General features: G+C 51.1%; 1 long non-coding RNA gene across 1 annotated transcript; it reads left to right on the plus strand.

The window, feature by feature from the left end:
* The first annotated feature begins 2,627 nt into the window (after positions 1-2,627).
* LOC142011949 (uncharacterized) lies at positions 2,628-14,178 on the plus strand. Its single transcript, XR_012645224.1, has 3 exons — positions 2,628-2,850; positions 3,116-3,232; positions 14,005-14,178. It is a non-coding gene; the product is annotated as an uncharacterized LOC142011949 (long non-coding RNA).
* Positions 14,179-20,401: the final 6,223 nt, after the last annotated feature.

Raw genomic sequence — 20,401 nt, forward strand, 5'->3', positions numbered from 1 at the left:
TCTACAAGGCCTTGGTGTAGAGGGCAGACATGGGGATGTCTCCTGTTCATGCAACTGAGATTCAACATACAGGGTGAGATGAAGTGCTGGGTGGGAGGGGTTTTCAACATGATCCAGTTCATCTTTTACCTTATCACTGACCCCCGACCATAACTGGCTCATTCCATTCAACACCAGCCACAAGCTGCTGGAAGTGGGTGGCAAAGGAGGTGGCTGGCTTCTGGTGGGTGAAGCTTCCAGAGGGCAGTCACTGCAAAGTTGATGTGATTTGGGTCATTGAAGATGATGGAAAAGGCTTTTGGGAAGCTGTCCCAGTCAGGGAGCACTGGGTGGTTCTGTTCCAGCCAAGAAGAGGCCCAAGTTAGTGCCTCACTGGAAAGCAAGGCTGACTGCGTGGCCCACTGTTGTCTGGTCCCTGGGACACACCTGTGGGGCAAAGGAGGAAGAGCAGCCTGCACAGGTTCAGGAAACCCTGGAACTTTCAACAATCCCGTGCACACGTGTGCTGGATGAAGAGGGTTTGAGCAAAGTCTCATGATTAGGATAAGGGAGATCAGATCAGGAGCTGAGACGCAGGCTTCGTCAGGCACCAGGAGATCAGAGTTCAAGCTGGGTCAGAAGGCGAACTGAGAGTCAGGCACCAGCAGACAGGCAGGGTCAGGTTGCCAGGAGATGAGGGTTTGCTGTCTGTAACCTGGTGCACATTGAATAGTGAACTTATGGACAAACCAGGGCTGGAGCTAGACCCTAGTGTATACCTCAAGAAGGATTGGAAGCTGAGATCGTCGGTCTGTGGTGTTGCTCAGACAGTTCCCCGTCATGCATTAAGTATTTGTATTGGCCAACCCAGGGGCTTCGAGGAGCCGCCACTCAAGTCCTGTTGCAGAAGGCGCCCCAGGGCCCCCAGATGCCACCACCCCAACCCCAGAGCTCCTGGCAGCTGCAGCAGTGGTGACCACAAAGGCTGGGGGAGTCTGGCCCTTCCTCCTAATGCCCCACCTCTTCAGGGGACCCAGAGCTGCCTCCTACCTTGCCCAGGCCCTCAGTCACCCTAGGCTACGTAGCAGTAAGTCATGGGACTTACTTTCACTCCTGGTTTGTATTGCATGGATTAAAAACTGCCTAACTGGTAGGTTGGAACATGTCCTTGTAAACAGAGAAGCACTGTGGAATGGGTGTGTTTCCAGTGGGGTCCAGCAAGGACTGGTCCTTGGCTCTATGCTACTGCAACACGATGATTTAGAAGGAAGCAAAAACACCCTGATAAAGATTTCAGATGGCACAACAATGGGAGGAGTGATTAATAAAGAGGACAGGGTCACTCGTTCTGAACACTGTGGATTGATAACTAAACTAGGTGAAAGCAACTACAGGTTCCACCTCCCTTGTCTGGCAACCTTGGGACTTGACTGGTCCAGAGGAGGGAATTTGCCGGATGGTGGGTGGTCCCCTGCTCTTGTCAACTAGTCTGCTGCTGATTCCTCTTTTGCACCCCCGCCAGCTCCCACCCCAGGGCCCCCTTACCTCCTGCCTGGCCCTTGGCCCCTGCAAGGTCAACACTGCCCTGACCACATTGGGTTACTGGCCATTGAGATCGCTTCAGCCCCAGCCACCCTGCCAGACATGGCCCATGCCCCATGGGCACCAAATCCTGACTGGGCGGTTGGCATGGCCCTCAAGGCAGGGGGCCAGTTTTGGCCCTGGCCCCATGGAGACCGGCTGTAGCTCAGGCTGGGCTGCTGGCTCTGGCCCTGGTCCTACAGAGATCAGTGCAGCCCCAGCCCTGTGGGGATGTGATGCAGCCTCAGCCAGGCTGTCAGCGTGGACCCAGCTCCACAGGCATTGGGAGCAGCCCTGGCTCCACGGAGGCTGGTGGTGCTTGTTATTTAACCACATATGATCTAATTTATCCTCTTTATTATGCACAGACTCTTTCATGTACCTCCTTTCCAGAGTCCACTTGCACTTCACGCTGAATTAATGGCTTCAGCCTAAATGATGACATTAGTGTACTGCCCCCCACCTTTGCTGGAGGGACATAGCTGAAAGCAGTGTCCTCTGCAGAGTAGGAAATCTATGGGCCCCAGCCAATGTTCCCTCCATTTTTTCCCATCCATATGCAGAATGCATTTTGTTATGTGCACCAAGGCATCTGCAGCTGTGCACCACCAGTGGAAATACAGGCTGCTGGCTGTGGGCACTCCGTTAATCAGCTGACTGGCGTCTGAATCTCTTCTGGGGGCCACCTCAAGTGATCAGCTTTCAAGGAAGACAGGACCCAGTCCTCTGCAAAAAACATAGGTGGCAAGCGGAAATCTACATTGTATGGGATCAACAAGACAGTCAAGAGGACCTAGGTGTGCCATGAATCTACTCATTACACCCAGGCTCTATGTGTTAGGAATAGGAATTCCGGAGCAATTACAGTTAAATTAATTACCTGTGGCCAAAAAAGGCAATACAGTTGTGCTGGGTTATTCCCTGCCCCCCGCCCCCACCCCCAAGTGCATTAGGAAGCAGGATCCCAGGTTTGCAGAAAATGAGAACGTGCCCAAAGAGAGGATTTTACTTTCTTTACAGCCATTCCTGAGTTAAGCCTCTCACGGAAAGACATAATGGAATTTGGACAGGCCCCCGAGCTATGGCAGCTGGGAATGAAGCAGAACAGCCGCCTGACCGCAAGTAGCTGCAGAGTCATGTGTGGCCAGGGCAGGAGCAGCTGCAGTGGAGGAGCACTTAGGAACGGAGCTCTGCTTCTCTTCTACAGCCAGCAACACCCTGACTTCTCCATTGCTTGCTGGCTGGATGGCTGGAGACCCCTAAGAATTACAAGAGCTGTGAGGATGGGTGGTAGGTTCCCGTTCTCTGACCTGTGCCCCTCTTCTGTGCTTTCCACCACATGTCCAGTGCCCCTCCTCATTACAACCCATCTCAGCTGCCAACAATAGCTGTTTTTAAACACATGTGAGAAAGGGTGGAGTGCTGGGGAAAGCAATAGCTTAATGAAACCCCTTCCAGTGCCCAGCAGCCTGTGGGAAGTACCCTGGGGTCCTTTTCCTCTGAGGTCCCCAGCCTGGAAATTCTGGGAACTTTGAGTATGTATGCTCTCTTCCAGATGAGAAATGGAGAAATGCAAAGCTGTCACTCCCAACCACAGTGTGCCAGCAGCGTGCTCTTGTCAAGGGACCACCACATTCAACCTCTTCTCCAGGACCTGAAATGCAGTGGCCAGGTACCCGCTTGTCTTTAAAAGCAAGGAAGTAGAATGGGAAAGGCCTTCTCCTGGAGGTGTATGTACGGGCTTGGTCACATGGTCACCTTCCCTGTGGTGCACCTTCAGTGGCCAAAGCCTTAGATGTGGGAGAGGCAGAGAGAAAGTAGGCTTTTCCTTTTTAAAGAGAGGGAAGATGAAAGAGGTGAGAGTGATAGATTCCCTGTGGCCAGGGGCAGGTATATGGGGCAGTAGAGGATGGAGCAACATGAAAGACATTGATGTCCCAGGTCAAGCATTTGTTTTCTCTACACATGTAAGGTCAGGATGGGAAGGAGCTAGACGCATATTGGAGGTTTAGTACAAGAACTTTTTGAGGACTCATGGAAAGAAAGAGAGGGGACATCAAAAACCGTGAGGGATGCCCTCAAGCAGCTCAAAGAAATGAGAGCTGATCTTATTCTGGGGACTGCAAGGCAGGAGATACTGGATTCTGTCTTCCTGTGTGATCTTGGCTAAATCACTCATTTGCCATCTGTATAATGGGTATAATACCACCTCACAGGAGCTGTAAGGATACATGAACATAAAAACATAAGAAAATAAGAATGGCCATACTGGGTCAGACCAAAGGTCCATCCAGCCCAGCATCCCATCTGCCGACGGTGGCCAATGCCAGGTGCCCCAGAGAAGGAGAACAGAAGACAATGATCAAGTGATTTATCACCTGCCATCCATCTCCCGCCCTTGTTCTGAAGGCTAGGGCACCATACTTTATCCCTGGCTAATAGCCATTTATGGACCTAACCTGCAAAAATTTATCAAGCTCTTTTTTAAACCCTAATAGAGTCCTGGCCTTCACAGCCTCCTCGGGCAAGGAGTTCCACAGGTTGACTGTGCGCTGTGTGAAGAAAAATTTCCTTTTATTAGTTTTGAACCTACTACCCATCAATTTCATTTGGTGTCCCCTAGTTCTTGTATTATGGGAAAAGGTAAATAATTTTTCTATATTCACTTTCTCCACACCATTCATGATTTTATACACCTCTATCATATCGCCCCTCAAGCGCCTCTTTTCCAAACTGAAAAGTCCCAGTCTCTCTAGCCTCTCCCCATATGGGACCCGTTCCAAGCCCCTAATCATCTTAGTCGCCCTTTTCTGAACCTTTTCTAATGCCAATATATCTTTTTTGAGGTGAGGAGACCACATCTGCACGCAGTACTCAAGATGTGGGCGTACCATAGTTTTATATAGGGGAAGTATGATATCTTTTGTCTTATTATCTATCCCTTTTTTAATAATTCCTAACATCCTATTTGCCTTACCAACTGCCGCTGCACACTGCGTGGATGTCTTCAGAGAACTATCCACTATAACTTCAAGATCCCTTTCCTGATCTGTCATAGCTAAATTTGACCCCATCATGTAGTACGTGTAATTTGGGTTATTTTTTCCAACATGCATTACCTTACACTTACCCACATTAAATTTCATTTGCCAATGAATGAAGGTTGGTGAGATAATTTGATACCCTGGGGAAAGAGACCAATAGAAGGTTAATGAGTGAAATGTGTTGCGGATGGGACAGGTGACTAAATGATTCCCATAAGAGCCCATGGCAGATACAAACCAAACAGGTCGATCTCAGCACTTCTGGCAGAAATGGTTCACTCCTGACACAGTGCCTGAGCTGGTGCTGAATTTTCCAAAATTTGACATTATTTAGGATTTGCTTTGGGTCCATCAAAACTGAAAACAGTGACTAGCTGACTTCAGTGTGAAGAGAGACAGGAAAACATGAAACAGGAAGTGAGCTCTCTGTTCCTTCCCATGCACAAAATTATCTCCTAGCATGATCCATTCGTTAACCGTTGTTCACGCATTGCTTGAGGTGCACAATGGCCACCAACCCCTCACTGATTTACTCTGCTAGACTGAGGCCACAAATATGGAGTGTTGCTTCTTCAGAAACTGGCCTTTTATTTCATCCCCCTCTCCACATGCTTCCCAAATGCAGCCACTAAAGAATAACAGCCCTTGGTTTGCGAGGGTAGGCTGGGAAGACCTTGCATTGCTTTGTATCCTACCTCACCTTTAGTTATCTCCTTGATGGCTAAGGCGGGTACATCACTGGGGATGAGCACTAGCCCAATGCCACAGTTTCAGGCATGTTGAGGCTGTCAAATGTAAAATCTTAAATGCTAATAAATGGAGATTTAAGTCTCTGCTACTTGATAGTAGTTTCATGATGTCCTCAAAGAATAGGTGTTACAGCTATATCAAGTCGATTTCATTGCAACTCTGAAAAGGCAGAAGGACGAATAATTGTGTTTGCGTGTCCTTTTCTCTTCTAGCTCCATTGTCCAAAGCATTTTTCTTCTTTGCCTCCTACTTATTATCAGTCCACATATGTCCTTGATTTTATCAGAGAAGAATGTGCCTATGTGTAGTCTATGAAAGATTTTTTTGAACTGGCGCCCTGGGGCCAGCTACTGCTGTTGGCATTTCAAGGTCTACTGGGGGGAGGGGCAGAGAAGAAGAGCAGGCTGGCAGGAGGGAAAATGAATCAGAGCCAGAACTCAAGAGTAAAACCACCTCGTTTTTCATCCCCCTGATTAACACTCTGGTTTGTTTGCATGTAATGATGACAAATGATACCAACATCTGATGCTGTCTAGTTTGGCAGATTGAACATTGGCTTGTATCTTTCAGTTAAAGCTCTGCACGGGACAGAGTTAAAGGAATTATTTAAGAGCTCTTGGAATAAAAATATTTGACAGGGATAAACGAACAGGAATCGGAAAAAGGATGGGCTTTTGTTTCCTGCCGATTTATTCTCAGTCATTAGCGTGTGACTGCTTTGCTTAATACCTACCATGTTTCTCGCCCCATGTTTAATCTTCATTGCCCTGGCTCTGATTTACTGAATTGCATCCTGAGTCTGATTCTGCTTTTGGTTACATCCGTGTAAATTGCGAGGAACTGCACTGACATCAACGGAAAGGCAACATCAGCCTGAGATCACAAGTGGGTCTGCTTTCAACTGCAGACGGCTGAGGGGCTGCCATGTTTCCAGCACTTGCCATTTTAGATGATTTTGCTAAAGCGCCAACTGATGGAGTCACTTGGTTACATGAGACTCTCTATGTTTACCGATAAATAAAATAAGTTTCTAACCTTCAAGGTTGTACAGATTGAATCACTCTAATCCCCCCTCCCAGGGAACTGACTGGTGCCAGGTGAGAGAATTTGCTGGACTATGGGAGGTCAATGTTGTCTAGCAGCATTACTAACACTTCCACTGCTTACTGGCTAAAGACTCAAGATTCTGCAGCCAGTACTGTTGCAGATTCTTGGCTTTTGTGGATTGGTATAGAGGGGGATGTGTCACACAGTGACCAGAGAATTACAGAGGCTTCTGACACACTTTGTCTATGTGCAGCGGAGCACGTTAAGAAGACTGATGAAGTAGAAACCAGGGCACTGTAGGATAATTGTGGGCTGACCGGTTACTGTGTTGGGGTATAAGATACTTGAGATTCTCGCCATTGCACTAGTAGAAATTGGTGTGATGGAGGACCACGTGTTGACCAGCCTTGCTAGAGACGATTCCCGTTCAAACAGCAGTGTGATCACCTGTGCCATTCTGGATGCACTGGTATGTGAAGCATTGTAAAGGAATGAGTCAGTGAGTGAAGCACCATGTTTCTGTCATGAAAAACAAAAACTTTTAGCTAGTGGGACTCTGCAGGTTGGATTTTTGTAGAGTGCAACACTATCTGCAGGGCTACCATTTAATAGGTTGAAACTTGACTTAGTATGTAAAGCGAAGAGAAATGTATTTACCAGTGGAGCAGTGCAAAGCATAGAAATACCATTTTACAAAGGATTTTGAGATTTTTAAATCTGGCTTCATTTTGTGTCAGGGTGAAGCCAAACATTTCAAAATTCCCCAAAAAAGAAAGTTCTAGAGGGAAATGAAGTTGTTTCAGGCATGTTGAAATGGTTCACGTTGGATTTGACCTTTTATTTTGTGCTATATAATAATACACAATTTTTGAAAATGCAAAGTTGAGCATTTCAGATTGCAAAACTGATTTGTTTTGGTTCCAACTTCACCAGAATAGGACCTTTTGGCTCTCCCCCCCATTTTTAGACATTCTGGGGAGATTAACAAAGTGACCCTGGTTCACTCAGTGCTTTGATTTTGATGGACTTGCATAATCCAGTGAAATATATTTTCCAACCAGCTGCGCATACCAACATGTTCCTTTCTGCCATTCTTGTTAGTGGTTCAATCAGCACATCTGCTAATGTGCCTTCTTTCTCTCCTCAGTTTATGGATTTTGTTTAAATGTTAAAAATCTGCACATGTTATCTTTTATCTGCAAATCAAGATGGATTGCTGTGTCAGGCTGGACTTGAATTCATTTTGTTGTTAAAAACTTGTAATTATATTTAAAAGGTTGTATGGAGTTCAAATAGATTCTGGGCTGCTGCATTAAGTTATCTGCTCCTTTTGCTTAAATTATTTCTGCTGCATTAAATTAAATAATTTAAGGTGTGAAATAATTGAGATATTAGCAATGCTTTATCACTATACGGTCACCCACTTCTTTATTCCTGTAGGTCTTGCACTGTGTCATTCAGTTGCGTGTGTGCAGAACCAGTTAATGGGGTGGTGTCTTTGCTCTGAGTGTGATTCCAGCTTTAGGTAGTGTACCCACAATAGATCTGGTTGAGCTGGTAAGCTAAAAATAGAGGTGGCAGAAGCAGTAGGAGAGGTTAGCTGCCCCCAGATCACACTCTTCAGAGACACCAGGCACATGTAGTCCAGGGGTCAGCAACCTTTCTGAAGTGCAGTGCTAAAATTTGACCTTTGGATCTCTGCAAGATCTGAGTGCCAGTGATACTTGTTAAAGTCACCAATTGTCCTATTTACAGCAGCTTCATTACTAACAAAGAGGCAGAGCTTTACCGTTTAGGTGGTGGCTGGTAGCATTAGCTGGTCTTTTGTTAAACTGCAGGTGGCATGGCTTAGAGCAAGCTCCCGGCTGCATGAGGGGTGGGGGTGAGTGAGCTCCCACCTTGCGTGCTGATGAAAATTGTCTCATGTACCAGGGGTTGCTGAGCCTGGCAAAGTCTCTCTAACTGCTGGCCGCAGGACAAGAAGCAGGGGCTCTGAAATTGCAGCAAGGGAGGTTTAGGTTGGACATGAGGTAAAACTTCCTGTCTGGGTAGTCGAACAATGGAATAAGCTTCTTCGGGGGGTTGTGGAATCTCCCTCTCTGGGAATTTTTAACAGCAGCTGAGCCAAACACCTGTCAGGGAGGGTCTGGATCAGGGATGAGCAAATACCAACCCACACGCAAGGGTTAGTCCCTGGTGGGCCCCCACCTTTATATTTGCCTACACCTCCACAGGTATTGGGTGATTGGCAGCTCTCATTGGCCGCAGTTTACCTTTTGCAGACAATGGGACTGATGGGAAACGGCGTCCTGGTTTGCGCCACTTCCCGCCACACCCATTGGCCATGAACTGCAGTCGAGGAGAGCTGTGATTGCCTGATACCTGTAGAGATGCAGCTAAACATAGTGCCAGCAGCCCACCAGGGACTAACCCTGGCAGGCTGCTGCTTTTTTCATTGCCCACCCCCAGCCTAGATAATAGTCTGGCTTTGCAGTGGACTGGGCTAGAAGACTTCTCGAGACCCTTTCCAGCCCCATGATTCTAGACTCACGGTGGTCAGCCACTCCCACTGTTTGTGCAGCTGTGTTTTCACTTTTAGCATGCTAGCTTGATCAGAGCTAGTGAAGGTGTGTCTCCGCAATCTGGGAATCGTGCTACCAGTTCCAAGGGCAGACAGAGCCTAAGAAGGGCTGAGGGGAGGCAGGGGGTGGTGGGGGGTCGGGAGAGGGGCAGGGGAAGGATCATAGTTTGGCTACCCTCAGAAACTGAGGATGTAGTAGTAGAAGTTGAGCTGGGAAGGTCTGTGACGCTAATGAATTCCCCACTGGAACAGAATTGATGATGTCTGGCCCAGCTAACAGACTCCACAGAAACAATGTGGAATTGATTGGATACAGTGCTGAAAAGTTACTGCATAACATCCACACAGAGAAATACTGTCAACTTGAGTGCTGGGCCTTGCGTGGCTCAGCCAGTCTTGCTACTGTGCACTTCTATGGTGCCTTTCAGCTAAGACTCTCAAAGGTCGTGATGAACATTAATTCATGTTGTGGCACCTGTGAGGTAAGTACCCTCAGCTTACAGATCAGAAAGCTGAGGTAGGAGGGTGAAGTAAGTTGCCTACAGTCATATGTGATGGCATACTTCCCTGTGAACAGGCCCTCTGTGTTACTAAAGGCCCCCTTGAGCCCTGTCTCAGGCACCTAAGTCATACAGAGATTTTTTCGCTCCACTCTCTGTTGAGCTCAGTGCAGGATCCGGGCCAATCATCAGAGCTCCTTCACTGCGGCAGAACCATTGCAAGAGGGTGGCTGTGTGACCAGGGTTGTCAGTGTAGTGCCCTGCATTTGTCTTCCCCTTCTTGATGGCTCCTTTAACACACCCCACGTGGTCTTTCTCCTTCCATCACAGCTCTGCTCACAGGCTGGTTTCTTGCTTTACCAAGTTCCAAAGCAAACACGGAACAAATTTTCCACTCAGCCTTGAGCTGGGCACAGCCCTTCCTCCCTGAGGAACTATCTCCACCAGGACTTCTTCTCCAGCCTTCACGGACTGCTTCAGGATGGTTGCAGAAGACCTGTTTTCCCTGCAGTTTCCTTTCCAGTTCTGTCCTCGCTGAACATCCTCTGACCCTGGCAACCCAGGTGCAGCCCCACCCCCACATTATAAATTCAGGACAGGAATGTTGGGAGTATTTTTAACCACAGGGGACAGCCACCCTGGGTAGATTTCAAATGCTGCCTCCAGTAAGTGAAAAGCAAGGGAGGAGGGGCAGTAGTGAAAACTTATTTCCGGCTTCCATTGTGTATCCAAACTGGACTGCAGTAGATCATGTTGCACTGCTGATGATTGTTCTGTGGGACTCTGCCTTGAAATCAATAGAACATTTTCCCTTCCGGAAAACAGCTGATTTTAATTCTTTCAACTTAATTTGGGTACGGGGCAGAAGTGACCAGCATACCGAGGGTCTGGGCTGTCTCCGAGATCTTATGCTCCAATGACTCCAAGCCAGTTTTTTGGTCAGAAGATTTTGTGCTAATGACACAGCTGCTCAGAGGGAAATAGCGTCCAGTAGCGGATGCCTAAGGGCTAAGAGCTGTTGGCTATGTTTATAGACCTGAGGACTCACTGTAATAACACCACTACTTAATTAGACTTGTCCTGTAACTGCCTGGGATGGCAAAGGGATTGTAGCTTCCTTGATGCTCTAACCCTGTGAGGCAGAGGTGAGAAAAATGAGTTCTGGCGAAGGTCTGTGGAACCTGGACTTACCTTGTCTGGTGCAGATCCTGCCCTGCCTCAGTTTTCCTCTTTTGGATTTCCCAGGACCTGTACCCAACCACTCACTTCTTGGTGTTTGGTTTATGAAAAACATCAGAGTTCAGAAGTGAGTTGGAACCAAAACAAGCCCTTCCCCAATGACACAATTGTTTCAGCCCCTTGCCGGGCTCAGCAGTTATTTCCCAAGAGTACAGGTGTTGCTGCCTCCGGTTTTCCTCCAGTCTTTCTCTCTTGAATCTTCCACCCCTGTCCCTCACTGCCGGTAGGTCCAGGCAGGGTTCTCCATCTAGCTGGTATGGAGAACTTTTGTCTGAGATTTCTTAAGATCATCCTTTCTCTTTACTTAATGCTGCCAGAGGTCTGTGGTCTTTAGGACTGTATTAGTGACACAGGAATCTCCATGTATACTGATATTTAATTCACTTGAGTGAAACATCCACTGCTTAGAGGCTGACAGAACAAGAAGCAATGATCTCACGTTGCAATGAGGGAGGTCTCGGATGGATGGTAGCAAAAACTATTTCACTAGGAGGGTGGTGAAGCACTGGAATGGATTGCCTAGGAGGTGGTGGAATCGCCATCCTTGGAGATTTTTAAGGCCAAGCTTGACAAAGCTCTGGCTGGGATGATTTAGCTGGGGTTAGCCCTGCTTCAAGCAGGGGTTTGAGCTGGATAACCTCCTGAGGTCTCTTCCAATCCTAATCTTCTATGATCCAATGAACATAGTGGACACTCAGGCTGGAAATATTAAGGTAGGCTCTCCTCTGGGATTGGCAGTGCATCCTCCAAGCTCCACAGCTGAAGCTGGCCCTATAAAAGCTATGAGTTGTTTCTGCCTCTGTAGTAGAACTTGTAACAAACGTACATGGATGATATTAGAATAAAATCTTTTAATTATGAAGACTTTAGTACGGGGTGGTCAAATCACACTACCTGAGCTGCATGTGGCTATTTTAGAGTTAAACTGTGGTTCACAAAGCTCCCTCTGAACGTGATCTTCCATTCTCCAACTACCAGACTTCAGAGTCAAGGGAGTTTGGAGTCTCAGGGCTTCAGCTCACCTGCCAGGGCTGACAGCTTCAGCAGGAGCAGGGCTGAAGCCCCATGACACCACCTCTATGGTGAAGCCCTGTGTCCTGACAGGCAACAACCTTGCTTTTTAATTTCTGAAGATTATTGTTTGCGGCTCCGAGGGACCATAAATTTGGCTGCCCTTGCTTTGGAAAACTATTATGAATTGATTGTGAAAAGCCTATTTTTCCCCCCAAAGGATGCTAAAACAGAGGTTGTGGGAGGTCAGCACCTAACTGCAAATCAAACCATAAATATTTAGGGCCACTTTCTGTCTTCCTTTGTAACAGTGCAAACCCTTTGGCGTCAATAGGATGCCTGAGGGCAGGATTTGGCCCTTCTAAGTTTTAATCTCTTTCAAAACCAGTTGTGATCCCTAGATGGAGTTTGTGGATGGAACCTACTCACCTTGTTACAGGAGACCTTCTCACACAAGCGTGTGTACAAGCTGGAGATAAAAGGCCCGATTCAGGCTATTTGCTTTCCTGACATACTCACAAGAGGGGTACAGTTCTTTTGCAAGTCTGGCATGCCCAGTGTGCTTGTAATGCGGTTTAGCATGGGCTGTTCTAGGCCTCACGCAAGCAGACGGATGAGGAGTTTTTCTTCAGAAAGTGTATGAAAGGAACTGGCTTGAAAGCCCCCAAAATGGACACCAACTGCATACCCACTGCAGCTGGCATCTTCTCCCACACCACCTCACCCCCTCATAGGTGCTGACTTTGTGGGTGCTCTGGAGCGCAAGAACCCACAGAAAAACAATACTGTCAGCTGTTCAGTGACTGGGAGAGGGTGGAGAACAGAAGGCAGGGGCTTCAGGGGTGGAGCAGGGACCAGAAGAGGTGGAATCAGGACAGGGCCTTGGAGGGAAGGGTATTGAGGGGTGGGGCCTGAGGATGGAGACATTTTGGGGCATACCTAGGGAAAAACATAATTGTCTATGTCACCCAGAGCCCTCAACCCTGACCTGCCTGAAATACTGAATTACCTCTGTGGAAGGTCTCTGAGCCCATTCAATCCTTGGCCTCTGGCTGACACTGCTAACTCTGATGACAAGTGGCAGTGGGGGTTGTTTTTATGTGGCTATGTTCAAAGCTGGGCTCGGAGCACTGAGCCCTTTTCATTTGGCCACCAAGCAGCTGTCAAAGGGTGATGACTTTTGACCACTACTGTTTTTGTTAACAGGAAAAATAAAACCATATGTTGCAGAAGTAGATGTACAAAACTATTTTTTTTCCCCCTCAGAGTCCCTACAGACAAACTGTCAGCAGCAGAAGTATTTACTTCGGTAACGCATCTGGGCGCAGTCCCAGACTCATTGTGTTTGTGCATACCTTTTCACCACGGAGCACCAGGAACATGCTGTTTGTGAGGAGGGCATGCTGTCTGATTTCTGTTATTAGGCCTATCAGTTACAGCACGAGACAAAGGGCCGGAGTCAGCAAAAGCAGCACTCCCCAGATATTGTTCACGCTTTGAATCTGATGGAATTAATGGAATTCCTAGTTGTCCGTGACTTCAAGAGCAGTTTGACCCAAGTAAGGCCGGCAGGATTTAACACTGTGCTGATTTACACCAGCTGAAGATCTGGTCTGTAGTTCATTTGACTTCCAGGAGCTGCAGCTGGGGGCGCTGCCCAAGTGTTCCCTGTAAGCTGAGTGCTGAGTGCCCATAGCTAGCAGCAGGTGTTTCTACTGGAGGTGCACGTAACAAAATTTAACCCACACATGGTTGGAAAAAATTAGAGAGAACGTTGGTCTGTCCCCGAGCATTGACTTTATTGGTGGCTGAATTTGTCGGCTTATAGGAAACCTGAACATCATTTGTTGGGTTGGCAGCCATACAATTCCAGTGGAGGAAGTGCTGTTGCTGCAAGCCCACTTGTCACTGCTACCCTTTAAACTGAATTGGCTCCCACTTGCTCTCTGCCTGATGTTAACTGTGGTGGAGGAAAGTTTAGCAAAAGGAGATTATGCCCCCTCAATTTACATCACTTTCTAACCCCCAGGAGCACCACACCCTGCAGCTGGAACAGCCATCTAACTTATTCTTTGTGGTTGGTATTTCAGGGGTGCCTGGAGGCCCAAGCCAAGATCTGGGCTCCATAGTGCTAGGTCATGTACAAACACAGAGAGAATGACAAGAACTTTCCAATGGGAATGAGTCAGGCAGGGCAGAGCGGCATCGAAATGCCCACCCTATATGGTAGTTTCACTGACAACTCTCTGCCACTCCTCTCCAATGCTTTCAGGTGTCTGAAGAATAAATTTCCCTGGCAGATCTCGAAACCACAGCATTATGTGGCAGACACGTGAATTCGGGTCTAAATAATGCACTGTCAGGTATGTTGTGTTTTGTTTGCAATAGAACTCAACTAACAAAGGACTTGAGTGCAAACACTAGGCAGCACTGCTCCATTAATTATCATGATTAATGATCAGGAATAAATTGTCTAGGGAGGTTGTGAATTCTCCATCATTGAAGATATTTAAGAGCACATTAGACAAACATCTGTCAGGGATCCTCTAGATGCTGTTTGGTTCTGCTGTGAATGCAGGGGCCTGGACTTTCTCGCGGTTCCTTCCAGTTCTAGTATTCTATGGTTCTATGTATTTTAAAATATTTTAAGCTTTCCTTATTTGTTGGTTTGATTTTCATTGCTGGGACGGAATCTCTCAGATCTGAGAGTCTGCCTGCATGAAAATAATAAATGAATTAAAATCTGACATGGACTTTGTCCAACCCAGGGACCGTTAGTGTATTATGCACTGTGATACCATTCATGCTGCATGGGGTGCCGTCCTGAAAGCCGCTGGCAAAGAGAGCTTATTAAACCCTTTCCACAAGGTCTCAGATTTGTAACATCCTTTGAACGTGCATCTTGCAGGATGTTTTTCAGTGATGTCAAAATAAGCATCAGTCAAGTCAAAGGAATCTGGAATGGATTACATTCACATTTGTGCATTGTTACTAACAGTCTTTTAACAGGAGTAGAGACAGGGCCCTGGTGTTTTCTCCCTCCGCAACTTTAGGCTGAGCTATTCAGAAGCAGCGTGGAAAGGGGGAGCTTGTGACAGGCAGCCATGGGCTACTGCAGATCCTGGAGGATGTGAGCTAGACTCCCAGACTGCCGAGGCTGGGACAAACCCCAACCTTCTCCTGCAACGAAACAATTCAGGAGCGAACACCTGTAATGTTGCGCGCAGGATGCCCAGAACTGTAAGTCTCTGTTACCTCTCTGCCTAGTAAGAGTGAAAGCTTTGCTGCTGCCAAGCTGTGTCCACTCCCTGACATGCTACCCAGCCTGCCCTGCAAGTAACAATCAGGCAACCCAGCCTGGGCTGCTGGGAGACGACTCCTTGCAGCGTCCAGCCCCTTTCATGGGTAGGGGCAGCAAATTATATGGGCTCATGGTGCCTTGGCTTCAGCAGTATTCCTGGCCCAGAGATCCCGTTCCAAAAACATTATGGGTCCTGGTCTCTCCCCTGGTCCTGCCTGCTGTTCCCCTGGACTCCCACCCCATGCTTCACCAGCCCCACTTTTTGCACCTGAGAGATTTTAAAATAGCCTGGGTCCCTCTTCCACCACAACCAACAAGGCTAGAGCAGCTTCTTTTCCACTCACTCTGCATGACTGCCAACACAGCCTGGCAGCCCTGGGTGTGTGTCTCTGACGCTGCCACAGGCCTAGGCACCTCAGCCAACAGGAGCTGTGCCTGTAGGCAGCAGAGCCCATAGACCCTCCCTGGCTCCCTCTGCCTTGGAGCTGTTGCCAGAGGAGGGGTGCCCTGGGTAAGTATTGTACCCCCACCCCTTCCCACACTCTCCCTCCTGCTCCTAAACATCCTCCTGCACCCCTGTGGCCTCCAAACTCCCTTCCAGATCCTGCACCCGTCACATCTTCTGCACCCAAACTCCCTCCCAGAGCCTTAGGCAGATGCAGGGGAAGGAGTCTAATTGGGGGAGGGGGGCAAGCACTGGGTGTTCTTGGCACCCCAAAAATTTCTACAAACCTGGTGCCCCTGCTCATAGGCCGCTCACCTAAGTTACATTCCCTGCCCCCAGAGAGGCAGAGCATACCCCATCCAGCTGGCTGAGCTGAAGGCTCTCACTTTTGTGCATGGCCCTGAGACGGTTTTGGAATACAGGAAGAATATGTTTATGGAAAAGAACAGATTCAAGTGATGCTGAGTGTCAGGAACTCGCCTGCCTCTGTGCTCAGTTGCCTAGCAATGCAGGGAATGTGGCTGGGCCCAGTAATGCCTCACGAAGTGACCGTGCACCCTGAGTGGTGAGAAGAGCCAACAGGTCCACATTTAACCCGATAGCAACTCAGCTTAGTGGCTGCTCAATGCGCTCCGTGCCTGCAGCTGCGCCAGATCTGCTTTTTGTCCAGACTTTGGCCCAAGTCTTGCCTGCTCCAGATATCTTGCCTCTGCCCTTTGACTTGTCCCTTGATTGCACCTACAGTTCTCTCCTCTGAGTCTGCTCTGATCACTCGGTCTCACCATAAGCCCCTTGGTGTGTGAGACACTCAGCAAGAGGAAAAGAGAGGTGTGGGTACAAACAAAACAAAATACAGCACACTTTTTAGGGAGCACAAAGTAATTCTAGGACATTACAATCTTTGCTGAAACAGTTCTCTTACTTGCATCAAGTTACCAGGTTGTCCACCTTTTACAGGCTTGAAGGATGCTTGTTGGGTGTCCCCTCAGTAGCCACGTCTACACGAGCTGGCTACTTTGAAGTAGCTGTGCCAACTTCGAAATAGAGCCTGCCACGTCTACGCGTGGCGAGCGCTATTTCGAAGTTGAAATCGACGTCAGGTGGCGAGACGTCGAAGTCGCTATCCCCAACAGGAGATGGGAATAGCGCCCTAGTACGTCGAAGTGGGGCACGTGTAGACGATCCGCGTCCTGCAACATCGAAATAGCGGGGTCTGCCATGGTGGCCATCAGCTGAGGGGTTGAGAGATGCTCTCTCCAGCCCCTGAGCTCTATGGTCGCCGTGTGCAGCAGCCCCTTAAAGCTCCTTGCCCCCTGCGTTCCTGTGCAGGAAGCTGAGAGCACGTGCAGGCAGCAGTGCTACCATGCAGTCAGCCTGCATGGACCTCAGCAGCCCCAGCCCGCACCCTGAACCTCATGGCAGCCAGCCAGCCCCCCAAACACCCCCAGGGCACCCCCCAACAAGGGGACCCAGGGCTCCCAGGCTGGCAGCCAGCCAGGGAAGAGGCAGCTGGGCCCCTCCTGGACGGAGGCCGAGATCCGGGACCTGCTGGGGCTCTGGAGCGAGGAGGAGGTGCTCCAGGTAATGGGGAGCAAGAGGCGGAACGTGGATGCATTCGCTTGGCCGGCCAAGGGCCTGGCTGCCCGGGGTCACCCTGCCCGCACTCCTGACCACGTCAGGAGTAAGGTTAAGGAGCTGCGGCAGGGTTACGCTGGGCCCAGGATGCGGCCAGCTGATCTGGGCCGCCCCCGGCACTTGCCCCTTTTACAGGGAGCTCAGGACCATCCTGGGCCCCCGGTACACCTCCCCCGTCCCCCCGACCACTCTTGACACCTCGGCCGACGAGCCCCAGCAGGCCCCGGAGACGGATTCTGCCCCAGAGGCAAGCCCTGCACCCCAGGGGCCCCCCGCAGGAGACCACCCCTGGGATGCCGGAGGAGGAGAGGGACTGCTCCAGCGACGGGGGGGCTCCACATTGCCCTCCCGTCCCGGAGCTCCAGCAGGGCATCCGCCCAGTGGGTGTCCCCCCGACCATGGGAGCAGACCGTCACGTATGTACCCGCCCCCAGTGCACACCCCTGGGGTTAAGGGGTGGGGACAAGAGACATGACCAGGGCCCTCCACATGCCCAGATGACCATGGCCCCAAGGACAGCAGTGGCATGTCCCTCAGAAGAGTGCATCAGCCCCTGCCCCCCAGCAGGACAGCCCCATGCCCCATCCCTGGGGATGGGGGGAGCGGAACCTAGGGTCCCCTGGGAGGGGGGAGGGGGGGACACCCATCATCATCATCATCATAATCTCTCGGGGACGGGGATGGGGACCCAGCAGCAGAGGGTTGAGGGGACAAGGGCCACGGCTCGGGGGCCACACTAACGGCTGTCTCCACTCTTCTCCCCCCCGTGTTCCGCAGCTGCACCATCAGAGGGCCCGGAGAGCGCCGGTGAGGTGTCCGTCGTCCCAGAGAGCCCACCAGGGCCATCCCAGCAGGCCAGCCCCTCGGCGGAGCACCAACCAGCCCCAGGACGAGGCTGACGGTGGAGCCACCCGAGGACGGCCACGGACCCCCCAGCTGCTCACGACCCTCCAGCGCCAGCTGGAGGTGTCGGAGCGGCGCCTGCGGGTGGAGGAGCGGCGGCTGGAGCTCCAAGAGCAAGCGCTGGCCTGGCACTAGGAGGCTTGGGGGGCCATCATGCGCACCTTTGAGCGCATAGCGCAACACCTGACCCCCCGCCGCGCTGCCCGCTGCTCTGCCCACCGCCTCACCCGCCGCTCCGCAAGCCGTCCCTCCACCGTCTGCCACTCTGGGGCCTGCCACTGAGGGGGACTTGGGGCCTGCGGACACCGGCCGGCCGTATTTGCCGGTTCTCCCGGCCCCCACCCAGCCTCGCCCAGGGCTCTTGCCGAGGTGAGGGTCGCACCCTCCAACACCGGGCGCTGGACATTAGGGTGCGGGGCCGAGGACGTGGCCCCCTCTCCTTTGTACATATCCCCTGTTTGTATATAGATTGTGTTGGACCCCTGTTCTGTTCTGCTAGCTGCCCCCCCATGTAAATAGTTCCCCCCTTTTTTTCTGTGTTATTAATAAGAGGTTGCACTGTTTGGTTTGAAACAACATTTCCATTTATTTCAAAGAAAAGTGTGTGGGGGGGTGTGCTCTTGGGTGCTCTGTGGTGTGGGCGTGGGGGGCAGGGAGTGTTGTGGAGGATGGGGGGTGCAGCGGGTGGCTCGCCCACAGCTGGCCCTGCCAGCGTTCACCCCGCAGTCTGGTCAAAATGGGCCCGCAGGGCCTCCCAGACCCAGATCCCCTCAGGGTCGACCTGGCGACTGGGGGCAGCGGGTGGGTGGACGTCGGCCCTGCCAGCCTCCACAGCCCAGCCCTGAAAGAAGGCCTCTCCCTTGCTCTCCACCAGGTTGTGGAGTGCGCTGCATGCGCCCACAACCTGGGGGTTGTTGGTGAGGCCTGCATCCAGGTGGGTGAGGTGACACCTCCAGCGCCCTTTGAGGTGGCCGAAAGTGCGCTCGACCACCTGGCGCGCGTGGTTCAAGAGCGTGTTGAACCGCTTCTGGCTGGCTATGAGATGGCCCATGTAAGGGTGCATGAACCAGGGCCGGAGGGGGTACGCCGCCTCTGCAACGATGCAGAGGGGCATCGTGGTGTCCCCCACAGGGATCTCCTGCTGGAGGATGTAGGTCCCCGCCTCCAGCCGGCGGCACAGGCCCAAATTTCTGAATACCTGGGCGTTGTGGGTGCTGCCAGGCCAGCCAACATAAAAGTCCAGGAAGCGGCCCCAGCTGTCCACCAAGGCCTGGAGGACCACGGAATGGTATCCCTTCCTATTGAGGAAGCATCCTCCGCTGTGCTCCGGGGCACGGATGGGGATATGGGTCCCATCCAGAGCCCCAAAGCAATTTGGGAAGCCCAGGCTGGCAAACCCCGCGATGGCGGCATCCAGGTCCCCAAGCTGCACGAGCCTGTGGAGGAGCAGGGCATTGATGGCGTAGATGACCTGCAGGGGAAGGACATGAGAGAGCACCAGTGAGGGGTGTGTCTGGCCCTCCACCCCAGGGCTCTCCCCCCCCCCAGGGCTCCCCCCTGACTCCCCCCCCGGGCTCCCCCCCCACAGGTCCTCTTACCTCCATGAGGACAGCCCCGACGGTGGTCTTGCCCATGCCAAACTGCTGCCCCACGGATCGGTAGCTGTCTGGAGTGGTCAGCTTCCAGACAGCGATGCCAACCCCTTTCTCGACGGTGAGGGCACGTCGCATGGAGGTGTCCTGGTGCCGTAAGGCAGGGGTGAGCCACTGGCAGAGCTCCAGGAATGTCTGCCGGCTCATGCGGAAATTCTGGAGCCAGCAGTCGTTGTCCCACTCGCCAAGCACCAGCCGCTCCCACCAGTCCGTGCTCATGGGGTAGCTCCACAGCCGGCGGCGTGTATGGCTGGGGGAGGGGGGCGGAGGGCAGCAAGGTCTGGGGCTGCTTCCTTATCCCCTGGGGGCAGCTCCTCTTCCACAAATAAAAGGTGATCAGCTGCCTCCTGCATGGCACTAAGCAGGGCGAGCACTGCTCCTGCAGGGGTGGGTGTGTGGACCTCTGGCTGCTGCTGCTGCTGGGGGTCCATACTGCTTCGATGGGGTGTGCGTGCTTGTGGCTTTGCAGACTGCGTGCTGTGCAGGCTGAGCGTGTCTGGGAGGGGCCCTTTAAGGGAGCGGCTAGCTGTTGCCCTGGAAGTGCTAGTCTGCCCTGTGACCCTGTCTGCAGCTGTTCTTGGCACCCTTATTTCGATGTGGGCCACTTTGGTGTGTAGACGCTCCCCTGCAGCGCCTACTTTGACGTAGTGCTGCCCAACGTCAACGTTGAACGTCGACGGCACCAGCCCTGGAAGATGTGTAAACGCTATTCATCAAAATAGCTTATTTCGAT

The sequence above is a fragment of the Carettochelys insculpta genome, chromosome 4 (genome assembly GCF_033958435.1).
Source record: "Carettochelys insculpta isolate YL-2023 chromosome 4, ASM3395843v1, whole genome shotgun sequence".
Taxonomy (NCBI): domain Eukaryota; kingdom Metazoa; phylum Chordata; order Testudines; family Carettochelyidae; genus Carettochelys; species Carettochelys insculpta.